The 21,608-nt window shown below is 42.0% G+C and overlaps 1 protein-coding gene and 1 pseudogene across 2 annotated transcripts in view; one reads left to right on the forward strand and one right to left on the reverse strand.

Annotated features, from left to right (window-relative positions):
• SDC2 (syndecan 2) overlaps nt 1–21,608 on the reverse strand; it is a 122,960-nt gene that overhangs the window by 42,132 nt on the left and 59,220 nt on the right. The window lies entirely within an intron of this gene.
• LOC133260694 (large ribosomal subunit protein eL39-like) lies at nt 3,767–4,093 on the forward strand (annotated as a pseudogene).

The raw sequence follows: 21,608 nt of genomic DNA on the forward strand, positions 1-21,608 counted from the left end.
CATTTCATGCCCCTCCAGCCCCTGGTAACACCATTCTACTTTCTGTCTTTGGAATCTGATTATTCCTCATATAATACATGGAATATACAATATTTGTCCTTTGGTATTTAGCATATTTCACCTGTCATTTATTTATTATGTTTTATTTGCCCCAGTACATGAACAATTGGCTTCCCTGGGAGCTCATTGGTAAAGAATCTGCTTGCAATTCAGGAGACACAGGTTCAATCCCCAGGTCGGGAAGATCCCCTGGAGAAGGAAATGGCAACCCACTCCAGTATTCTTGCCTGGAGAATCCCATGGACAGAGGCGCCTGGCAGGCTACAGTCCATGGGGCCACAGAAGAGCTGGACACGACTTAGCGACTAAAAACATAAACAATTTATTTTAAGATGTAATCAGTGTAAAAAATGGGATATTGATAATTTTCTTTTCATCCCAAGTCTCTAAACTGCAGTGTGCATCTTACACTTACAGCTCTTCACAGTGGGAGTGGCCGTGATTCACTCACTCCACGTTCACTCACTCACGTACCACGTTCATGTGGTACGTAGCCGCCACGGTGGAGAGCATAGGTCTACCACATCACCTTTTTAACTTTCGTCACTTACTTTTCTCTAGCCAAAATTATCTTAACTTTTATGTCTATGCTCAGCAGAATATAAGCTCCTCAAGGTAGGGCCTGTGTCTTCTGTTTTTTGTTTGTTTTGTTTTCTGCTCTAAGCCAAGCATATATTAAGTAGAACAGAATCATTTAAATATTTCTCGATAGATGTCTTTAGAGCAGATGATTTTACAAATGGAAGACTCCATCTCCAAGATATCACTGAGATCCTCTATTATCTAGAATGGCAACATCCCTGGAGACCACCAGTAATCAGATGTTCCCTTTCACAAAAAGGCTCAGGGCAGCATGGGATGCTGGTTAAGAGCCTGAACTCAGCCTTGCCTGGCACATAACGAGCATTCAACAAATATCTATTGCTATTACAGGGCCCTCCCCAACTATATTCCAACATTTATAGCTTCATTTAGCAAATACTTAAGAACCTACTGAAGGGTACTGTGTCTACATGGCCGTTTCTATCACAGGAGCTTAAAGTCAGGTAAGAGTAAGCTATCATCCAGGGGGCAGATGTGGGCTAGGGGTGCTATACTGAACTTTAGGTCCCCACAACAAGGAAATCTAACCCAGTCTTGGGATAGGGGGTCAGGAAAGACCTCCATGGAGGAAAGGATCTCTAGGCTTAGTTAATCAGAAGGAAGAAGAGAGAGTGAATATGAAAGAGCATTCCACCTAAGCAACAACCACGCGTAACTCCTCGCCTTTCCCTGATCACATAATGACTTTGCATTACTCCTCATGACTCTCGTTTGTATTATTCTCTGACTTATGTCTTCCTATCCCCACAGACGAAGACTTTACCTCATCACCTGCTTCCCTGCTAAGCACAGAAAACATTTAGGACATGTTCATTGAATGAATTAACTTTCCCCCTTATTTTTCCCACTTTTCCAAACTGGCCGCCTGAGCCATGGCTCTCCACCCGGGCTACACCAACCAGCTCCTGGCTCCAACAGACTCGTGCTCAATTTACAGTACCAAACCAGTTCACATTCTTCAAACCTGCAGATACAAGAAAAGATGCCTCTGACTCCATCTCTGTGGTGTTTATTTCCCACCTACGAATCAAGAACACCAAGTGAGAGCTCCACCTCCAGGTTTTCCCTCAGGCAAGTCACTGAGCCTGTCTGACCCACATACATCACCTCTCCAGCCACCTTGCCTGTCTAGCTAATACAGACAGAGCTTCAGGGCTTTATCACTAAGTCCTCATCCAACCATTTTAGCAACTGGACGATTGTTTAGTATCTTCAACAAATTCTGATTATGTTTTAAAGGTATGTTATGAAGAGCAAATTCTTTTGAGCTGCTTCCTCCCCACTTTTGTTTAAACTAACTTGTGACTGGCCAACAATTTTATTCATTATAGTTACCATTTCATTTTCCACCCCCACGAGATGTATTCTTTCACTATTGGATGTGCCAAGAGTAATTAAGTACTTCTGAGTAAGAGATGAAAAACCCACAGGGTTTGCTGCAGATCGGGTTTGCCTAGCCCCTACCTCATATAACTTTTAAGACAAAGCAAAGCAAACTGAGAAAACTCAGAAGAGACCCACTTTTCCAGAATGGCAGCCTGAGCTATGGTCAGAAAACTCCTTCAAGGAAAAGTTGACAAAGAAAACTCCTTCAAGTTTAGAATCACCTTTACTAGAGTATTAGATAAAGAGCGGGCAATAGCGGTGCAGTGGTAAAGAATCTGCCTGCCAATGCAGGAAACGCAAGAGACGTAGGTCGGATCCCTGAGTCAGGAAGATCCCCTGGAGTAGGAAATAGCAACCCACTCCATTAACCTTGCCAGGAAAATTCCATGGACAGAGGAGCCTGGCAGCCTTTGCAGTCCACGGGTGGTGAAAAGTTGGACACGACTGAGCAACTGAGCGTGCACAAAAGGAAGCAGTGGGAAAAATACAGACGTGCAGACCTAGGTTTGAAGCAGAGCAAGAGTTCACAGGAGTTTCCCCTCCTGAAAAGTGAAGAGTATACCTCTGCAATGGTATAATGCCACCCGCAGTAACAGTGCCTGGCACACAGTCAGTACTCAAGAGATGTTACTCTCACTCCACTTCTCAGAATATAGTTGGGTAATGAGGCTTTTATGGAAAAAATAAGTTTAGGAAAAAAATATCTATGACTACTAAATTACCCTTGTGAACACTTGACCAAAAAATAAAGCTGGCAGAACATGCCAAAACTTAAGACTTTCGAAAGCAGTCATTATGAAAACATTTTCTCTTCAAACTGCAACTGAGAAGTGAGAATTCTCCTTATCTTTTTGCTCCCAGAATTCCTGAAGTCAGACTTTGATGACATTTAATAGAAACTGTTATAGCCATGATAGCTTACTATAAAATTTTCACTGTGTAGACAGAAATAAAGATATACTTGAGCACACATACACACACACGTACACACACTCCTCCTTAAATATAAACGCTTACCATGGAATTAACGTATGAGAATAATGCCCAAGCTTCTCAAACTGCAAGGTCAGAAGGACTTAAAACAAAAGACAACTAACATCTTAGGAAAACTAAGATCAGCAAAAATATTTTCTGTTATGTTACATATGCTTATCAGCTGTCTTTCACATGAACCAAATAACTACAATGGTTATTGTAAAACATGCCCAAATAAAATCTGTAATGGTTCATACTTCATTATTTTCCCAGAAATATTGTGAGTAGAATAACTCAAAACCCTTTCACAATATTTCTTATCATTCTAAGGAATTAGCTGCAGCCTTTGCTTCCAAAGCCATAACACTATTAATGGTTTTATAACACCATAGCATTAGGACAAATTAAATGCTCTTAAACAATCAAGAAATAATTAAAGGCTGAGAGAGAGTTTAAGTGTTTAAGTTCATGAATTTACCAAAGTCAACTCTAATGCTTGTATGTGAACTGTGCTTTCAAATTAAAATTCCCGATTTCTTTAAGAGAAGGCATCTAAGAAACCCACAATAAACTCAACCAATATAATAAACACTATAACCAGGATAACTCTCATGATAAAACACTAGACATTTCCTTTCACCGCTTTATGCCACACCTCCACATCATCCGATGACGGCTTCCCACAGCCAAGGTAAGGCAGCTAATGCTTCTGGCACCCAGATGAGGGAGACCAGGCAGTGGGTACCATCAACAGCAAAAGGGGTGCTCTCTCTTTTTCTCCGTCATGAGATGCTCTCACTTCTCTCTGTTCTCACCAAGTCTTCTCACAAGACTTTCAGGATCAAGCGATTCATGCCCAGGAAACAAAAGCAGAACTGTCCCAACGCCCCCAACGGATTGGATGAAAACGCGTAACAAAATCAGGTACAACTCCAAGAGGAGACACCGGAGAAGAACCAAGCTGGGTCTGTAAGGTGTCGCACACCTGAGCTGGCACACATATAGATGCTGTATCAAGGTCACCCGCATCTTACCATATCGCTGTGAAAACATCACTACTGTCTGGACAGCCAAATGTGCGTTACTGGGAAAATGATTTGTCTCTTTGTTTCAGTGTTTCTGTATTAGTGAGCTGGCTTGGTGATAAATACATAAGATCTTTTGTTTGGAAAAAAAAAGAAAACTGACTCTACAGGGAACTCAAACCCGGGCTCTGTAACAACCTCAAGGGGTGGGATGGGAAGGGAGGTTCAAGCGGGAGGGGACATATGTATACCTATGGCTGATTGATGCTGATGTTTGGCAGAAACCAACACAACACTGTAAAGCAATTATCTTTCAATTAAAATTACATAAATTTAAAAAATTTTAAAAAAGAGGTCCAATATCCTACTATATAGCACAGGGAACTCTGCTCAATTTTATGTAACAATCTAAACGGGAAAAGAATTTGAAAAAGAACAGATGCATGTGTATATACAACTGAACCACTGTGCTGTCCACCTAAAACTATCACAATATTGTTAATCAACTATAATATAAAATATAAATGTCTTTAAAAAGTATATAAAAAAATGTGAGTCTAGAATCCTACTCAAGATCACACAGCTAATAAGTGACGTAAGGAGCAGAAGAGAAGGCAGACTCAAGCCCAGATCTGCAGAGCATCATGCATATGGCATTCTTCACTCACAGTACGAGTCATCCAGGGAGTGACAACTCAGGTATTTCAACTGGCTGCAGAACTTCAACTCCACAACACTCTGGGTCATTGATCCCCCAGTCTTCCACCCCTGGGCCCTTCCCTTCCCACCCCCAAGGGAAACACCATTTCACTCCAAATGTCTTCAGTTTCTTCATGACCATTTCTATGAGGCCTTTCTGATCAGACACACCTAGGGCAGGTCTGGTGGAAGCAAAGGTGGCTTTTTCCAATCTATGTGGGATGTGTGCTGGGGGCACAGTGGGACTCAGGGAAGGCTGAGACACAGCCAGAAGGCGACCCTCTCAACACTGCAGTGACAGCAGCGCTGCTGGTGCTGGCGTCACAGACCACTGCCTGCCCTGTCCCTACCGCAACCGGCAAGACCCCGCAAGGACAGTGCCAGGGCTCCTGTGTGCATTGCTCTGTTTATCCAAAACGCTATTAAACTAAGACTCAACCTAAATTTATTTCTTCCACACAGAGAAACACAGAAGATTCTTTTCAGTATGACAACCCCACAGGACCCTGAGATATCATCTGAATAAAAGATAGAAGTCGGACTCAGGGTGGTTTCAGAAATCAGTGTGATTTATCAGGGCCTCACTACGTGTGTGTACGTGCGTGCTAAGTCGTGTCCAACTCTTTGCAACCCCATGGACTGCAGCCGGCCATGCCTCCCTGTCCATGGGATTCTCCAGGCAAGAATACTAGAGTGGGTTGCCAAGCCCTCCTCCAGGGTACCTTTCCAACCCAGGGATCGAGCCCACATCTCCTGCATCGTACGCAAGATTCTTTACTGCCAAGCCATTGGGGAAGGCCAAAGAGATTCTGTTTCTTATCTAACAAGAAACAAAGGACCTCACTGCACTTACCTATAAAATAAGAGATTGGGCATCTCTAATAAAACTTTCACCTCTAGAAAAAAAAATTCTGAGAATTTTTTAAAAATTGAACTTATAGACAGCGAATGTATATACTTAACCAGACTATTATTAAACAGTAATCTTATTTCTAAAAACAAACTTCAGAAATAAGACCTCAGTGTATTAATGTACACTATTCATTCATACAAAAATTCAGTCATACAATACTCATTTTTAAAAAACTGTAATTAAAATACTTGATATGAATTATGCCTTTATTGTACATCTTTAATGCATTACAATTTTCCTAAAAACTACTTTCCATTCCTCAACATACAACTTTAAGAAATAAATAAATATACCTGGGCAGAAAAAGATACCTATCCCATTGCTTGCTAATTTATCAAAGTTTGTGAAGTAAAGAATGGACACAGAATGACTAAAATGGAACAGAAGGCATGAAGTCAGTTTTCTAAAGGATCACAAAGTTCAACTCCCAAAGCAATGGACAAGGAACTTTGCAAAGCACCAGCAAGGTCAAGCTCATCACTTAACTACACAGAAGTGAGAAAATTTCTAAGATGAACCACAGGAAAAGATATCTAGAATCAGAAGACATTTCCTCAGAATGTTTTGTTTGGGGTTAGATATTACAAGTCCAGAGGTAAGTACATCTTAGGCACATTTACTCAGCAGCAAGCACTCTTCAGACTTTCCCTTCAGAATACCTTACAAAAGAAGCCCCATGAAATGAGAGGTCCTTTACCTCCCTACGTGAGGCCAGGCCACAGGCTGCAAGTTTAAAGGACTGCAGGCTAGACCCAGAGAACGTCACTGTAATGAGAAGATGAGTGAAAAGTCTTCTTTTGGGTTCTGGTTATCTTCCAGACACCCTCCTCACACTCATGCACCCTTGGACTTGCCCTTGCAAACAGAAAAGCACAGAAGTGGCTCTAACAAGCTGGAGGCCACACCGCCTTCCTACCTGCTCTTTCCTACCCCCTGCTCATGGTACAGGCAGCCTACACATCCATTTTTCAATGGGACAAGGATAGATCCCTACATTTAAAAATAAGACTAAAACGTAAAGCCTTCTCATCAGGACACATGGGGACACCTGAGTCTTTAAAAGGGTGTAATTACCAAGCCACCAAGCTACAAGGCTGTACCTAGGCCTGGGAACAGAAAACAACCGAGATGCTGGCATTACTTTCAGTGTACAGCCCTGTAGTTTGGTAATTGGCAGTTGACTGGCTGTAGAGCCTGCTGGTCTGTAATGACAGAGCAAGGCCATCTGTGGCCCACGAGTCAAGATGACAAGTATCCTCATGTAGCAAGTAGAGAGGAAACAGAAGTATAACCCTTAATTCAACAGTGCTTTTACAGGCAAAGGGCCTGTCAGCTGGCACAGAGTACGAGCTTAAATTATACACATTTTTAAGTTCAAAACTCCATTTTAGCACTGCTGTACACAAACTCCAGTGCATAGATGTGGGTAACGGACAACCTTCTTATGAGCTAAATTTAACCCAAATGTATTAAATATGGACTGTAATACTTCCATGTCAGCTTTGAAAATTGCTTTGAAGAGCAGTACTCAAGGTACAAGGTGGAGTTCTGTACCATCAACATCACCCAGTTATTTGTTCAGTTCATCACTTCAGTTGCTCAGTCATGTCCAACTCTTTGTGACCCCATTGACTGCAGCATGCCAGGCCTCCCTGTCCAACACCAACTCCTGGCGCTTACTCAAACTTATGTCCATCGAGTCGGTGATGCCATCCAGCCATCTCATCCTCTGTCATCCCCTTCTCCTCCCGCCTTCAAACTTTCCCAGCATGAGGGTCTTTTCAAATGAGTCAGTTCTTCGCATCAGGTGGCCAAAGTATTGGAGTTTCAGCTTCAGCATCAGTCCTGCCAATGAATATTCAGGACTGATTTCCTTTAGGATTGGCTGGTTGGCTCTCCTTGCAGTCCAAGGACTCTCAAGAGTCTTCTCCAACCACAGTTCAAAAGCATCAACTCTTTTGGCGCTCAGCCTTCTTCACAGTCCAACTCTCACATCCATACATGACTTCTGGAAAAACCATAGCTTTGACTAGACAGACCTTTGTTGGCAATGTCTCTGTTTTTTAATATGCTGTCTAAGTTTGTCATAGCTTTTCTTCCAAGGAGCAAGCATCTTTTAATTTCATGGCTGCAATCATCATCTGCAGTGATTTTGGAGCCCAAAAATATAAAGTCTTTCACTAATTCCATTGTTTCCCCTTCTATTTCCCATGAAGTGATGGGACCAGATGCCATGATCTTAGTTTTCTGAATGTTGAGCTTTAAGCCAACTTTTTCACTCTCCTCTTTCACTTTCATCAAGAGGCTCTTTAGTCCTTCTTCACTTTCTGCCATAAGGGTGGTGTCATCCGCATATCTGAGGTTGTTGATATTTCTCCCGGCAATCTTGATTCCAGCTTGTGCTTCATCCAGCCCAGCATTTAGCATGATGTTATGTTTTAAAACCATAAATTCTTAGACTGCACCCCAGACCTATTGAAACAGAAACTCTGGGGGTGGGACTCGGTGATTTGTGCTGCAACCAGACTACCAGGTGGCTCTAATGCCCACTGAAGTCTGAGGCCCACTAGCTTAGAAGAGAATGAAGACACAAAAGGGAAAAAGTACAAGACATTTATATGAAATGGGGTGGGACACAGAAAGAACACTCAGGTATAAAAGAGCATGAGGAAATGTAGTAGAAATAAGAGGAAAGCTAGGTTTAAAAACCAGGAAACTGAAGATATTGAGTGCCAGCCCAGGATGCCCAAACTCTGAAATGGAAATTGTAAAAGAACAACCAAAATGCTGGCATACTTGAAAGTTTGGGAGCAGGAAGTGAGATTCTTAGAAGGGTGGATTAGGAAGAGCTGGGAAGCCTTGATGGAAAGCTATCAGGAAGGCTACCCTAGAGCAAGATAATGAAATAGGGACAAAGGAGGGGTTTATAAGGTCTCAAGATTGGAAATTTCATTAAGGCTTGGCAGCAGAGACATCCTGCTGACACCATTTATAGAAAAAGCAATGAAAAAGGTACATGTGGGAGAAGACCAGCCAATGTTGTTTTTGGTGTTTGGGATACCAACAGAGCATCCAAGGAAAACATCTACCAGGTGATCAGAACAGTGAAAAAGAAAAGAGCACAGAGCCAGAAAAGGAGATTAGAAATGATGCGGGCATGTGAAAATAATGGTCTGAAGCCACAGAGTTTACTGATATTGGCGGGGCAAATAAAAAGAAAAAAAAAAAGAATGGAATTCCATAGTGAATTTCTTTCTTACATTTACTAACCTATCACCAAATAGCAGAACCATCCAAGTCCCCAAGTGGGAAATCTGGAATTGAGATCAGCCTGTAGATACACAGAGTGAGAGAAGTGGGGTAATTTAAACACAAAAGCTCTGCTTGAAAACAGCCCTAATTGTATTTTAGGTTGGCCTAGAATGAAGAATTGAAGGTGAGGATTACCAATTATATTTGTTTCAAAAGAATCCCTGGTTCTAGTAGTTACACAGAATTTTGCTCTAATTATCTTATCAGTAAGAATGAGTGTTATGAATGGCAACGTGATGAACATCAGGAAACAAGTGTTAGACTCATTGTTATTCTATTACAGAACCTTTCCCTTTTACCCCAGCAACAATGAGTTTTTTCCTTGGAAACTCCCAGAGCTCCTAAGATCACGGGGGTCGGGGGTCGGGGGCGGGGTGCCATGTCAGCCCCCTACCCTCTGGCTCCCCTGGCTGACCATTGCCTGCAGAAGTCCTGCCAGAGCAAGCAAGGGAGGCAGGGCAGTTCAGTAACCGTACCACCTCTGCAACTTTAAGTCACTAACAGGTTATGGCCCAGAAACAGATGCAGAAGTACAGCTGACCCTTGAACAGCTCAGGGGTTTAGGGGTGACAACCTTCCTTGCAGTTGAAAATCCACACATAACTTATAGTTTGTTCTCTGTATCCACTGCTGCCTGTATCCTCCCCGTCTGTCTAGCATGCCAGCCATTCAACCTACCATGGATCGTGTAGGACTGTAATGCTGCTGCTGCTGCTAAGTCGCTTCAGTCGTGTCTGACTCTGTGCGACCCCATAGACGGCAGCCCACCAGGCTCCCCCATCCCCGGGACTCTCCAGGCAAGAATACTGGAGTGGGTTGCCATTTCCTTCTCCAATGAAAGTGAAAAGTGAAAGTGAAATCTCTCAGTCGTGTCCGACTCTTAGTGACCCCATGGACTGCAGCCTACCAGGCTCCTCCATTCGTGGGATTTTCCAGGCAAGAGTACTGGAGTGGGGTGCCATTATACTTACTATTAAAAAAAAAAACAAAACAACGAACCCACATATAGGGGAACCGGCATAATTCAAGGGTTAACTGTGTAGTCAACTGATTTTTAACAAAGAGCAAAGGCAGTACAATGGAGAAAAAGCAGCCTTTTTGACAAATGGTGCTGGATGCGTGCTAAGTCACTTCACTTGTATCCAACTCTTTACGACCCTTCGGGCTGTAGTCCACCAGGCTCCTCTGTCCATGGAATTCTCCAGGCAAAAAAACTGGAGTGGGCTGCCATAACCTCCTCCAAGGGATCTTCCTGACCCAGGGATTAAACCTGTGTCTCTTAGGTCTCCTGCATTGTCAGGTGGGTTCTTTACCACTAGCGCCACCAGGGAAGATCCACATGCCAGAAAAAAAGTCTAGACACAGACCTTACATCCTTCAGAGAAATTAACCCAGAATGGATTATAGACCTAAATGTCAAACAGAAAACTCCTGGACGATAACATAGGAGAAAAGCTAAATGACTTTGGGAGTGAGAATGACTAGAGACAATACCAAAAGCATTATCCATGGAAGACATAATTGATAATAATTCATTAAAATTGAAAACTTCTACCCTGCAAACTACACAGTCAAGAAAATGAGAAGAGAAGCCACAGACTGGAGAAAAGATTTATGGAAAACATATCTGATAGAGGACTATGATGCAAAGGTTGGACAGAAAGTGGTCTTCCTATTTGTCAGGGCCACCTGGCCATTCTGTGTTCACCAGTATTCATTTCGCTTTCAGCTCATCTTTTCTCCCCATCACAACCTTCTGGACTTTGTTCTTCATCAGATCCTTTCACTGCTGGTACCCACATATTTTCCCACAATAATAAACATTTCCAGCTAAGGGAAGGAACTGGGAAGATAGATATGATAAGGAAGAAATCTGCTGTTTTGATATGATAAGAACTTTGTTAAATCTACTGAGGGATGCCACACCATGGGGCCACAGAACCGCGATGAAATAAACAAGAGTGGAGCGGTATCAAGCAGCAGCTATCTAGAGTATAAACTCAATCAAGGCCATCCCGCTCACATACAGTAAGGCTGTTGTGAATTCCCACTTCCCCGCGGACCGGTGGGAATCCAGTGCTTGTTCATCCAAGGGTTCTAAAACGGGCAGGCCCAGGGGGTGGGTGAGCAGGCACTGCTTACAATATGACAGATGCTCTCGTTGTTTTTTCTTCCTCTCCCCAGCAATGACTTTCAGGGACACTACCCTCCATTTCTTCTCTACGTGAGATGTGTGTACATTTCTGTGCCTAGAAGAAAGTCCCCTTTGCTGGGCCAAACACTTACTGGGCACACTTTGACCTGGACATTAAAAACTAGAAGATCAACAAATACCCTTCAAGTTAAGGGTGTGTTTTCCTGCCAGTGTGTGGGACTGTTCACTCTAGCTTTGAAGAGCTATTTTCTCTCTTTTTTAAAAGACTAAGGTCTCTTAATATACTATGTAGGGAGTACATGGATAGTTTTAAAAGATCCATCAGCCTCCTGATTTTTAAGAGAAATGAAACCAAGTGTATGTGTACAGCCTTCATCAAAGTCTCCAAGGAGTCTGTGATCCCAAAATAGCTTTAAGTAGCACTATACTTGGTTCTCCAGGGAAATCCAGAAGCACTCTTCCATCTTAAAAGTCAAACCCTAAAGTCACACCGACAATAAAACTATAGCCTTAAAAACATAAACTCTGTCCTTTTGTATCTAGACAATGTTACGCATTGTATTATGCTTCACCAACTACTTTAAAGGATCAATATTTGAAACCCTTTAATAATTCAGTTACATACCTCCTGTGGAAGGCATACCTCGCTTAATACTTTTATATAAACATCCTTTAATCTTCACAAAAAGCTGTGAAGTAGCTTTCATGTTTTAAAAGTATGAAAACAGACTTACAAAGCTAATTTTTTTCTGAAGGTCACTGTACTAGGAAGCTGGGGTTTGAACCCAGGTCTTCTGATGCCAAAATCTGTGGTAACATTCTGTAAACTACTAATTTAAATAAATATTAACTGGACTATAGAGACAGAAGGTTGGTTAGTGGTTGCCTAGAGCTGGGAGGCATGAGAGATGAGCTGAGAACGGTGTGGGGCCGAGGAGCAGCGAGGAAGTGACTGCTAATGGATACTGGTCTTCATTCAGGGGCTTGATGAAAAAGTTCTAACACTAGAGTGTGGTGATGGCTGCACAACTCTGAACACACTAAAAACCCCTGAGTTGTGTCCTTTTTAGATGGATGAACTGTACAGCATGTGAATTATATCTCAATAAAGCTGTTACAACATCAAATGAACACTAAAGGAGAGTACCATTTTCAATATTTTGTCATCTTAAAGATCAAGATGAATATAATTCAAAAACTCATGACTTAGGTGCTTTTGTTTCCCCAAGTATTTACAATTCATTTCACATTAGGACGGTCGGTGGTAGCTAGAAGAGAAAAGTTGACTTACTATTCCTGGATTAATTCCAGCTTGGCTAGAATCTGGCTGAAGACCTCTTGAGTTTCCTCTACCTCTCCTCCTGCAGGGTCGGGACTGAACTTACTTATCTGTATTCTGACTTAAAGAGACATAAAAATGGAGACAAAAACCTAATACTCAGAAAGGTTTAATCAATAAATTACTACTGGTCATTAGGGCTATGGAAATAGCAAGTTCTACTAATGTCATGAGAAGTACTCATACACATAGCCAGCCAAGCTTGTCTTTAAAACCACAGTTTCATTCCTCCACTTCCCTTTTCAGAAATGTTCAATGGTCCCTTATCATTTATCTTATAAAATTCCAAATTCTCTGCCTGGCACCACACCCCCACCCCCACCCTCATCTCACATCTGTTATAAAAGCCTCAAGTCAGTCGCCCTCCTCACGGTTTCACACTCAATTCCGTCTCCAAGTTAGGGGGGATTCTCCAGCAGTCCTTTCCCTTATTCTGCCATGGCTAAGCTGGTAAAGAATCCGCCTGCAATGCAGGAAACCTGGATTCAATACCTGGATTGGGATGATCCCCTGGAGAAGGGAAAGGCTACCCACTCCAGTGTTCTGGCTTGGAGAATTCCATGGGCTGTATAGTCTGTGGGGTCTCAAAGAGTCGGACACGACTGAGCGACTCACTTTCACTAGCCTTCAAAATCCGGTATCTTTTAAGCCTACCTCAAGTCTCACATCCTTCTTGACCATTCAGCCTTCACTCTCTTCTTTCACATTACATCCCATCTAGTCACCACTGAACCTTGTACCAAATACAGTAAACTTGCTTCCATCATCATTCTTTGGGGAGGAGACCCCATGTGACAGGCACATAGATCAGAACTGTGTATAAAGGAGATAACTTAGTTGTTAAACTACCATGAGTAGACTTACTTCCCAACTCCAATAAGTCATGCAAAACAGTCAAAATAAACCAGTTCATTCACTAGCAACCCATGAAATAATCTGGAAATTATCTTTATAGGTGAGATTTAAGACAATGTATCATTTTAGAGTTTTCTATTGAGGTGCTTAACTAATATGTATCACTTAGTTTATTACACAGTAATAATAAAAAATTTCACATGATTTATGGAAATGCTTCAAAAATGGATATTTGATTTATATGGACTTCAGTTTAGTTCAATTCAATTCAGTCGCTCAGTCATGTTCGACAGTTTGCAACCCCAGGGACCGCAGCACGCCAGGCCTCCCTGTCCATCACCAACTCCCGGAGCTTGCTCAAACTCATGTCCATCGAGTCAGTGATGCCATCCAATCATCTCATCCTCTGTCGTCCCCTTCTCCTCTCGCCTTCAATCTTTCCCACCATCAGGGTCTTTTCTAGTGAGTCAGTTCTTCGCATCATATAGCCAAAGAATTGGAGTTTCAGCTTCAGCATCAATCTTTCCAATGAACATTCAGGACTGATTTCCTTTAGGATAAACTGGTTGGATCTTCTTGGAGTCCAAGGGACTCTCAAGAGTTTTCTCCAACACCACAGTTCAGAAGCATCAATTCTTCGGCGTTCAGCTTTCTTTACAGTCCAACTTTCACATCCATACATGGCTACTGGAAAAACCGTAGCCTTGACTAGATGGACATTTGTGGGTAAAGTAAGGTCTCTGCTTTTTAATATGCTGTATATGGACTTCATTTAAAAATCACATTCATTCTTCCATTCAATAAATATTTCATAGCACCCACTAGGTGTCAGGAATTTAGTCATCAGAACTCAACGCCTATTTTAAAAGGTAACATTCAGAAATACGTTGTCATTGGGTTCACATTGAAAAGATCTCCTCCATACACATCAAGGTATCAATTGAAGACAACAACCAACACAGGCGCCTAAACAGGCAACATCCGTATCAATGAAGGTCTTTCAGCTTCTTGCCATGAAGCCACCGTTGGCTATATCTTTTGCTTGGGCATTGTTCTTGGTTACCAAAGCCTTGAGCCTGAATCATAAATCCTCTTCTTTCCCAAGAATCAAGACAAATCTAGCTATTTTCCTCTCTCCCCATCTCCACCCACCAGAAAAGCAGCATGTCTGAACCCTAGCAAACCATTTCTAAATGACACAGAGCTCTACCCTACACTTACAATCTCCTCAACCGCCAAGAACAGAATGGATCCTTCTCAGATGGGTTTCATGCAATTAGAACTGCTAACTACTCATGCGTACCAATTATGGGCTTTATTTACAAAGTACACTGAGTGTAGACACGGTTCAGACACGCCCTGACATCTATCCTCAGGATCAGTTTAACATACTTACCTTCCTCTTGCACTTGCGTATCTTCTTTAAAAAAAACATCCCCCCCGCCGCCCGCCGCCAAAAAAAAAAAAAAAAAAAAAATCCCAGCCTGGCATTCTAGGACCTTCCTCTTCTACAACAGAGGTATTGTGTTCTTGGGCTTGGGGCAAGTATCAAAGAGATAGAAATACTGTTTAGCAAGAAACACCATCCTTATATAAAGGTATGGAGGGACCACGCATAGGACAAAATGTTCAATTGATCCAATCTTAAAACTGCTTCAAAGTTAAAATCGACAGCATGAGAGCAGTAGTGTGGCCAAAGAGGAAGAATCATTTCCATGTTTAGCTTTTTCTCTTTTAAACATAATAAAATTTCTTAAAGCTGGCTTGTATGTAGTTAATTTCTCAAATGATCATCCCCAAAGAGGGAAATATAATGATGAAAAATCTGAACTCACATTACAAAAATAATCCAAACCATAAATTTTCTAATTCATACTTGGACTCCCAAATATGTCACTTAATCATATTTGAACATACGTGTTTGTGTATGAATTCCGAGAATTCACTGCAAACAAACCATGTTTTAACAACCAAGCTCAAGAGGAAGCTGAGCGGTCCAGCTTTCACTAAAAGTTTAACAATTTATTACAGTTCAAGCTGGAAATATACTATTCTTAGACCAAGAGAAAATTTATACTAACTCAAACCTTCTCTACAGCAGGCAAATAAGTTCAGCCTGTGGATTTGTATGGATGCCTCAACTTGCAGGGTCAATAAAGGGAGTTTGAGAGATGAACAAAGGAAGGACATTGGTGCAGAAAATGCTATTAAATCTGAAGAGTAAGTGTTGTCAGGAGTATCTGAGAAGTAGCCACCTTTTCTGAAGTCTTTCAAGACCGTGAAGTATTATACACCAGAGGGAAAAAATTTTAATCTAGCTGACTTTATTAAATTCCTCCAGTGACATACATTTTGCGTTTGAATGTTTACGCAGCTCCCTTAAATAAATATTGGTATTTATTAGCTGTGCACGTTTGCCTGGTGGCTTCTTTCAACTACCTGAATCATTCTCATTGCTCTATAAACTATAAGTAAATGCTACAATGGAGACATAAAGAAGACCAGAAAGCTACTTCACATCCTGGCTCATACTCAATAGACATTGGTTAACTGATTGGACTTTGAACTAAACAAAACATTTCTAAGTTATTCAAAGCTAGCTTAGTACCATAACAGATACTCTTTTTTTTTTTTTTTTTTTTGGCCTGATTTGTAGCTTGCGGAATCTTAGTTCCTTGAACAGGGATTGAACCTTGGCCACCGCAGTGGAAGGGCCGAGTCCTAATCACTGGATTGCCAGGGAATTCCCACACCAGCTACTCTTAATGAACGCTAACTGAATCCCACGAGTGCCCCATGATTCTGGTGGCCTAAGAAAGGAGACAAAACAAAGTCTGTATTAACCATCCATCCACCTACCCATCCAGGAATATGAAACCTCTAAAGTGCTAGGCACCATTCTAAAGGCTGAGAATATAACGTGTGTAAATTTTTCCAACTTCTTATTTTCCTTTGCCTCAACATCCCCACAAATAGGCTGTCAACACCTCGTGCAGATGACCAGTTGCCCCAGTGCAATAAAGCTGGCCCTACCACACGTCCCCCTTCCTGCCCTCCCCCAATTGTGAGCTGCTGCTGCTGCTGCTAAGTTGCTTCAGTCGTGTCCGACTCTGTGCGACCCCATAGACAGCAGCCCATCAGGCTCCCCTGAGGCCATTTGTGATGATCCCTAAAGACCCTACATGGAGGTCGTACACCGCCCTTTATAACACAACATACGAAACTGAACAAAGTCCCCATCCCTCTGGAGCTTGCTCTAATGAGAGTCAATCAACTGCCATGAAAACAGATTGGAGAAATGTGTTCCCAGGAGAGGTGAGCAGAGCCACAAGAGAGTGTGTGCCTATGTGTGTGTTGGGGATGGGGGAGGAGTGGTCAAAGGAGACTGCTCTGAGAGCTGAAGGTGGATAGGCCTTAACTAAAGGAAGAAAGAAAAGAAAAGAGAAACAGAGAGGAGGAACATTTCACACAGAGACAATAGTTTCTGGGACTTCCTTGGCCATCCAATACTTTGGCCACCTGATGCGAAGAACTGACTCACTGGAAAAGACTCTGAGGCCGGGAAAGATTGAGGGCAGGAGGAGAAGGGGACAACAGAGGATGAGGTGGTTGAATGGCATCACCGACTCAATGGACACAAGTTTGAGCAAGCTCTGGGAGTTGGTGATGGACAGGGAAGCCTGGCGTGCTGCAGTCCACGGGGTCGCAAAGAGTCAGACACGACTGAGCAACTGAACAAGAACAAACAACCCTAGTGGTCCGGCAGTTAAAGACTCTGTGCTTCCACTGCAGGGGGGCTGGGGGCAAGGGTTCAGTCCCTGGTCGGGGAACTAAAATCCCATATGCTGCTCAGTGTGGCCAAACGTAAAAAGAATAAAAGAAAGAGCAGTTTATGCAAAAGTCCCTGGAGCAAGGAAGTGGCCCACAGGAGAAGCTGAAATCTGCCCACGCTACTGGGTGACAGGAGAGCAGGCAACACGAGGAGACAGGGCGGAGAAGCAGGCAGAGGCCAGACATGCAGCAGGTAGGCAAGGGTGTGTCCATACCTTAACATTAAACAAGAGGAAATAACAAAACCCAGAAAGCTTCATGTAGCAACGATAGAAAGTGGACTGGATCCCAAATCAGACAAGCGCTTCCTAGTCCCAAGTTCCAGATCAAAAGCAAGTGGGTGCCAACCTCTGCCTCAGTCAGTGTGTCAGACGAAGGTACCAAGACCTATCTCCCAGCACCCGGTGAGGAGTGCATTAGGTAAAGCATGTGAAGTCGCTTTGTAAAGTGTTTAGCAAATCATTGGCATTATAAGATTACAGGTTATTTTAAATTAAATGTCGGAACATAAACCATGATTTGCATAAATTCTATTTTCTCCTTTTAACATCAAATTAGGAAACATGTGCCCAAAGGTGGGAGGCTTCCCAGGTGGATATAACATACTTTAAGGGTAATATTCTCATACTTGTGCTTCACTGAAGGAAATGATGTTTACAAAACTTAAGACCTAATTAAAATTCAGATGTTAACCTACACTATGACCTTTTATGGATGGATGGCCTGCTCTTCAGCTACTCATATATTTCAATACACCACATATTATATTTCAATATACTAGAATCTTAAATGATCACCATGTAAACTTCCTCAGAAAAAATATCTCTGGTATTAATCCAGAATTGTATGTCATCAATCAAAAATCTTATTACACAGAGAGCTTGGCGCCAAACTAGACAGAAAGCTTACCAATCCTTGTATATAATTAGACATAAGTAAGTACAAGTGGCTTTCATGGTTTGAAGGCAATATTCTAAAGTAGAGCAATAAAGCATAAAGAAAAAAATACATTTGTGGTTCTTTACGATGGATAAATGATTGTATCATCTACTTCGTTCTTGGTGTGTGCAGTTCTTGCTGCCAGAAAATAGCAAGCAAGAAAAAAAAAAGCAGGGTGCTCTAAAACTGATGTTGGTGTAAGGTTTGCTTATCTCTACAACTTCCCATGACCCTTATCTCTTCCTAAAAGGAAGATATTAAAGCAATCAAATTTAGCAAGAGGAATGACTCAGTACACACACACACACACACACACACACAGTTTAGGCTATTTTCATATTATAAAGTGTAACTTCTAGGTCATTTGCAGCTAAAACTGCTACAGGAATCTTCAAAAAATATTTTTTAAAAATCAAAATAATAAAACAGTATAAATTTTTATAAAAATTCTAAAACAACCCATAAGTATAGCATACTTACAGATTTGTTATCAAAACTGAATGCCTGTAATATTTTCCGAAATTAATACTGGTTTTATAGGGATTGAGTCTATTTAAAAAGTATGCCTCGTAAAACATTTTTTTTTCTTACAAATACTTATCAAATGAAACTTTTAGCAATTTCTCCCTCAATGTAAAATAAAGGTGTAAAATTTTGTAAAATAAAGGTGTCAGATTTTCACATCATTTTTAAAATGTGAAATTTTCATTACATATTAACTTCAAGCCTAAAATTGCTGTTTTCTCTTCATCAGTCTGATTATAAAATAGCCGTTCTGAAATTACTGAAATATCTACAAGATTGTTTCATTCAATACCAGAAAACTCTTATAAGCTTAACGAATTGGAGAAGCATTACCGAATTGGAGAAGCATTACCGGCTAACAAAGGCAAGAAGGTTCAAGAAGCCACAGGAATTTCATCATTCCATCTTCCAACGTGGGATGGGGGAGGGGAGACCACGCTAGGAAAAGCTAAGTAAGTGCACACTGAAGGATTGTAAAGTATCCCTTCTACAGAACAACAGAACCGCAGAACAAAATAGGCAGCCTTCAAAAAAACAGCATAAAAATACTTTTAATTGTATGTTAAAAGTTAGGAACAAAAACCTAAAACCTTTGTCCCTTTTAGCATTGAAAGCAGAGAAAGAGTGCCTATAAGTAAGAATATTAGAAAATGTCGTCCTAAGTAAAAGTTAGGACTTGACAATGATATTGAGTCAGAATAAATGCCTAGGTACACAAACACCGAATGTATTGAGTGAAACAATGCATTTTTTAAAAGGCAAAGTGCAAACTGATTTTAAGTCAAAAAACAGTGGCTGGATAGAATGCCTTCCTTTTAGATGCTGGACAGAATTCAAACAAATGCATGGCAATAACACTGCACCATTTACTTCCCTTTCAGTTTTGAAACCCATATGTGCCAAGATCGATAACATGGAATATAATCTAAGAACTTTAATATATCAAAACAAAAGAGGGAAAGAAGGTCTTCGGGACCTCTGGGTAGAACAGAGTCTCAAGATGAAACTCATGAGTAAAAACAAGTTAGAGTTTAATATTAGACACTAGAATCTGTATTTGATTCCTTATTTCATGTGTAGACTGAGACATCAGCTTGAACAAAGTCTGGGTAAAGTAAGGCTTTAAGCCAAGCCCAGCTGGAGAAGAACACCATCAAGTCAGGGGCAAGTCAAATACACACCAATGTTTCAAGGCTTCTGCTGAAGAATGCTTAAGTTTGTTCCTTTCCCCAAATTAGGACCCAACAAGTCCTCCAAGAAAGCAGCAAGAACTGATTCCTCATACTACCGATCAAGTCCCTGATTCATGGGGCACTCACCCTGCCCCCCCAAGAGTGAACACAGGCTGATCTTGTTCAAGGAAGAGGAAGGAAGAAGAGGGGAACTGACGGAAATGGAGCTATCTGAGAAAACCTATTCTAAGAAAAAGGAAGTGGGCACAAGAGACTCTGGCACCTGAGTTCACGGTAGGGGCAGGGGTGGAATCAGAGTGGAGAGATTGAAGTCTCAGAGCAGAGGTCCTGGCAAGCTCGCTGAGCTAGTTAAGAACTTTTTCTATAACTGGTTTCTTCCTCGGTATCTCTCCCTCCATAGAGTCTCAAAACGATCTGCCTGCTCTCATAAATAAGCAGAGTCAACCACTTGAAAAGCCCATTAGAATCCAAAGTGACCCATCCTGAAACTAGCTTGCACTGGTCATGAGCCGTACAAGAGCTTAAGTACAAAGCCTTGGGGCTGGATAGGTTAGGCTACTTCCTAGTTCCTTCCTGCTGACTCTGGTCAAGTGACTTACCTGCCCCGGGTCTCTCTGGTTAACTCATCTGTGACTTGGGCTGGGTAACAGTATACCCGCCTCACACAAAGGCAGGGAGGATTCCACAACTGAACAGAGCACTTAGGACAGCTGCTTGGCACCCAAATAAGCAGTGCATAGCATTAGTTACTAGTAATTTTTTACTGATGAAGTGACTTTTCTAATGTCCTATGTAGATATGGGTTTGAGAAGAAAAATTATTCTTATCAAGAAATAAGATAAGATTCTTATCTCTTAAGCAGATTCTCCCTTAATCCCATTTAGTGGGTGAGAGGTGAATTTCTGGGGGTTTGTAGGAACCCAGAGCAAGCATGTGAAAGGTGTGTTCTACGCACCTACATCACCTGCCTGGGCGAGGCATGGGCCGAAGTATACCTCCCCCAGGGGACGAGTTAATGGGCCAAAGGGTTAGAAGCAAGTTGGAGCTCCCCTGGGACAGTCACCTCCTATTGCCAGCAGCCCTGCTCAGGTGGGACTTGGATTGTTATGATTCGGTTCAATTCAGTTTAGTTCAGTTGCTCAGTTGTGTCCGACTCTTTGCGACTCCATGGACTGCAGCATGCCAGGCTTCCCTATCCATCACCAACTCCTGGAGCTTACTCAAATTCATGTCCATCAAGTCGGTGATGCCGTCCAACCATCTCATCCTCTGTCATCCCCTTCCCTTTCTGCCTTCAATCTTTCCCAGCATCAGGGTCTTTTCAAAGGAGTCAGTTCTTCGCATCAGGTGGCCAAAGTATTGGCGTTTCAGCTTCAGCATCAGTCCTTCCAAAGAACAGTCAGGACTGATTTCCTTTAGGATGGACTGGTTGGATCTTCTTGGAATCCAAGGGACTCTCAAGTCTTCTCCAACACCACAGTTCAAAAGCATCAATTCTTCAGTGCTCAGCTTTCTTTATAATCCAACTCTCACGTCCATACATGACTACTGGAATTGTTATGACTGGCCAGTTTAAATAAGAATCATTGTAATATACTTCAGTGGAGCACTTTAGTTTTTAATGAGACATGCCTGGAGAAGGGAGGTTAGGGGTCTTCTTTGGGGCTAAGTTACTTCTCCAGGGTTCTAGGGGTCTGTTTGTTGTTGGGAATCGGCCCAAGTCAATGGAGGTGCTACATGTGCACAATGAGGGGGGGCGTGTATCAAAACTCCCTCCTCACTGCACAGCTGACACAAG

This window comes from Bos javanicus, chromosome 14, assembly GCF_032452875.1.
Source record: "Bos javanicus breed banteng chromosome 14, ARS-OSU_banteng_1.0, whole genome shotgun sequence".
NCBI lineage: Eukaryota > Metazoa > Chordata > Mammalia > Artiodactyla > Bovidae > Bos > Bos javanicus.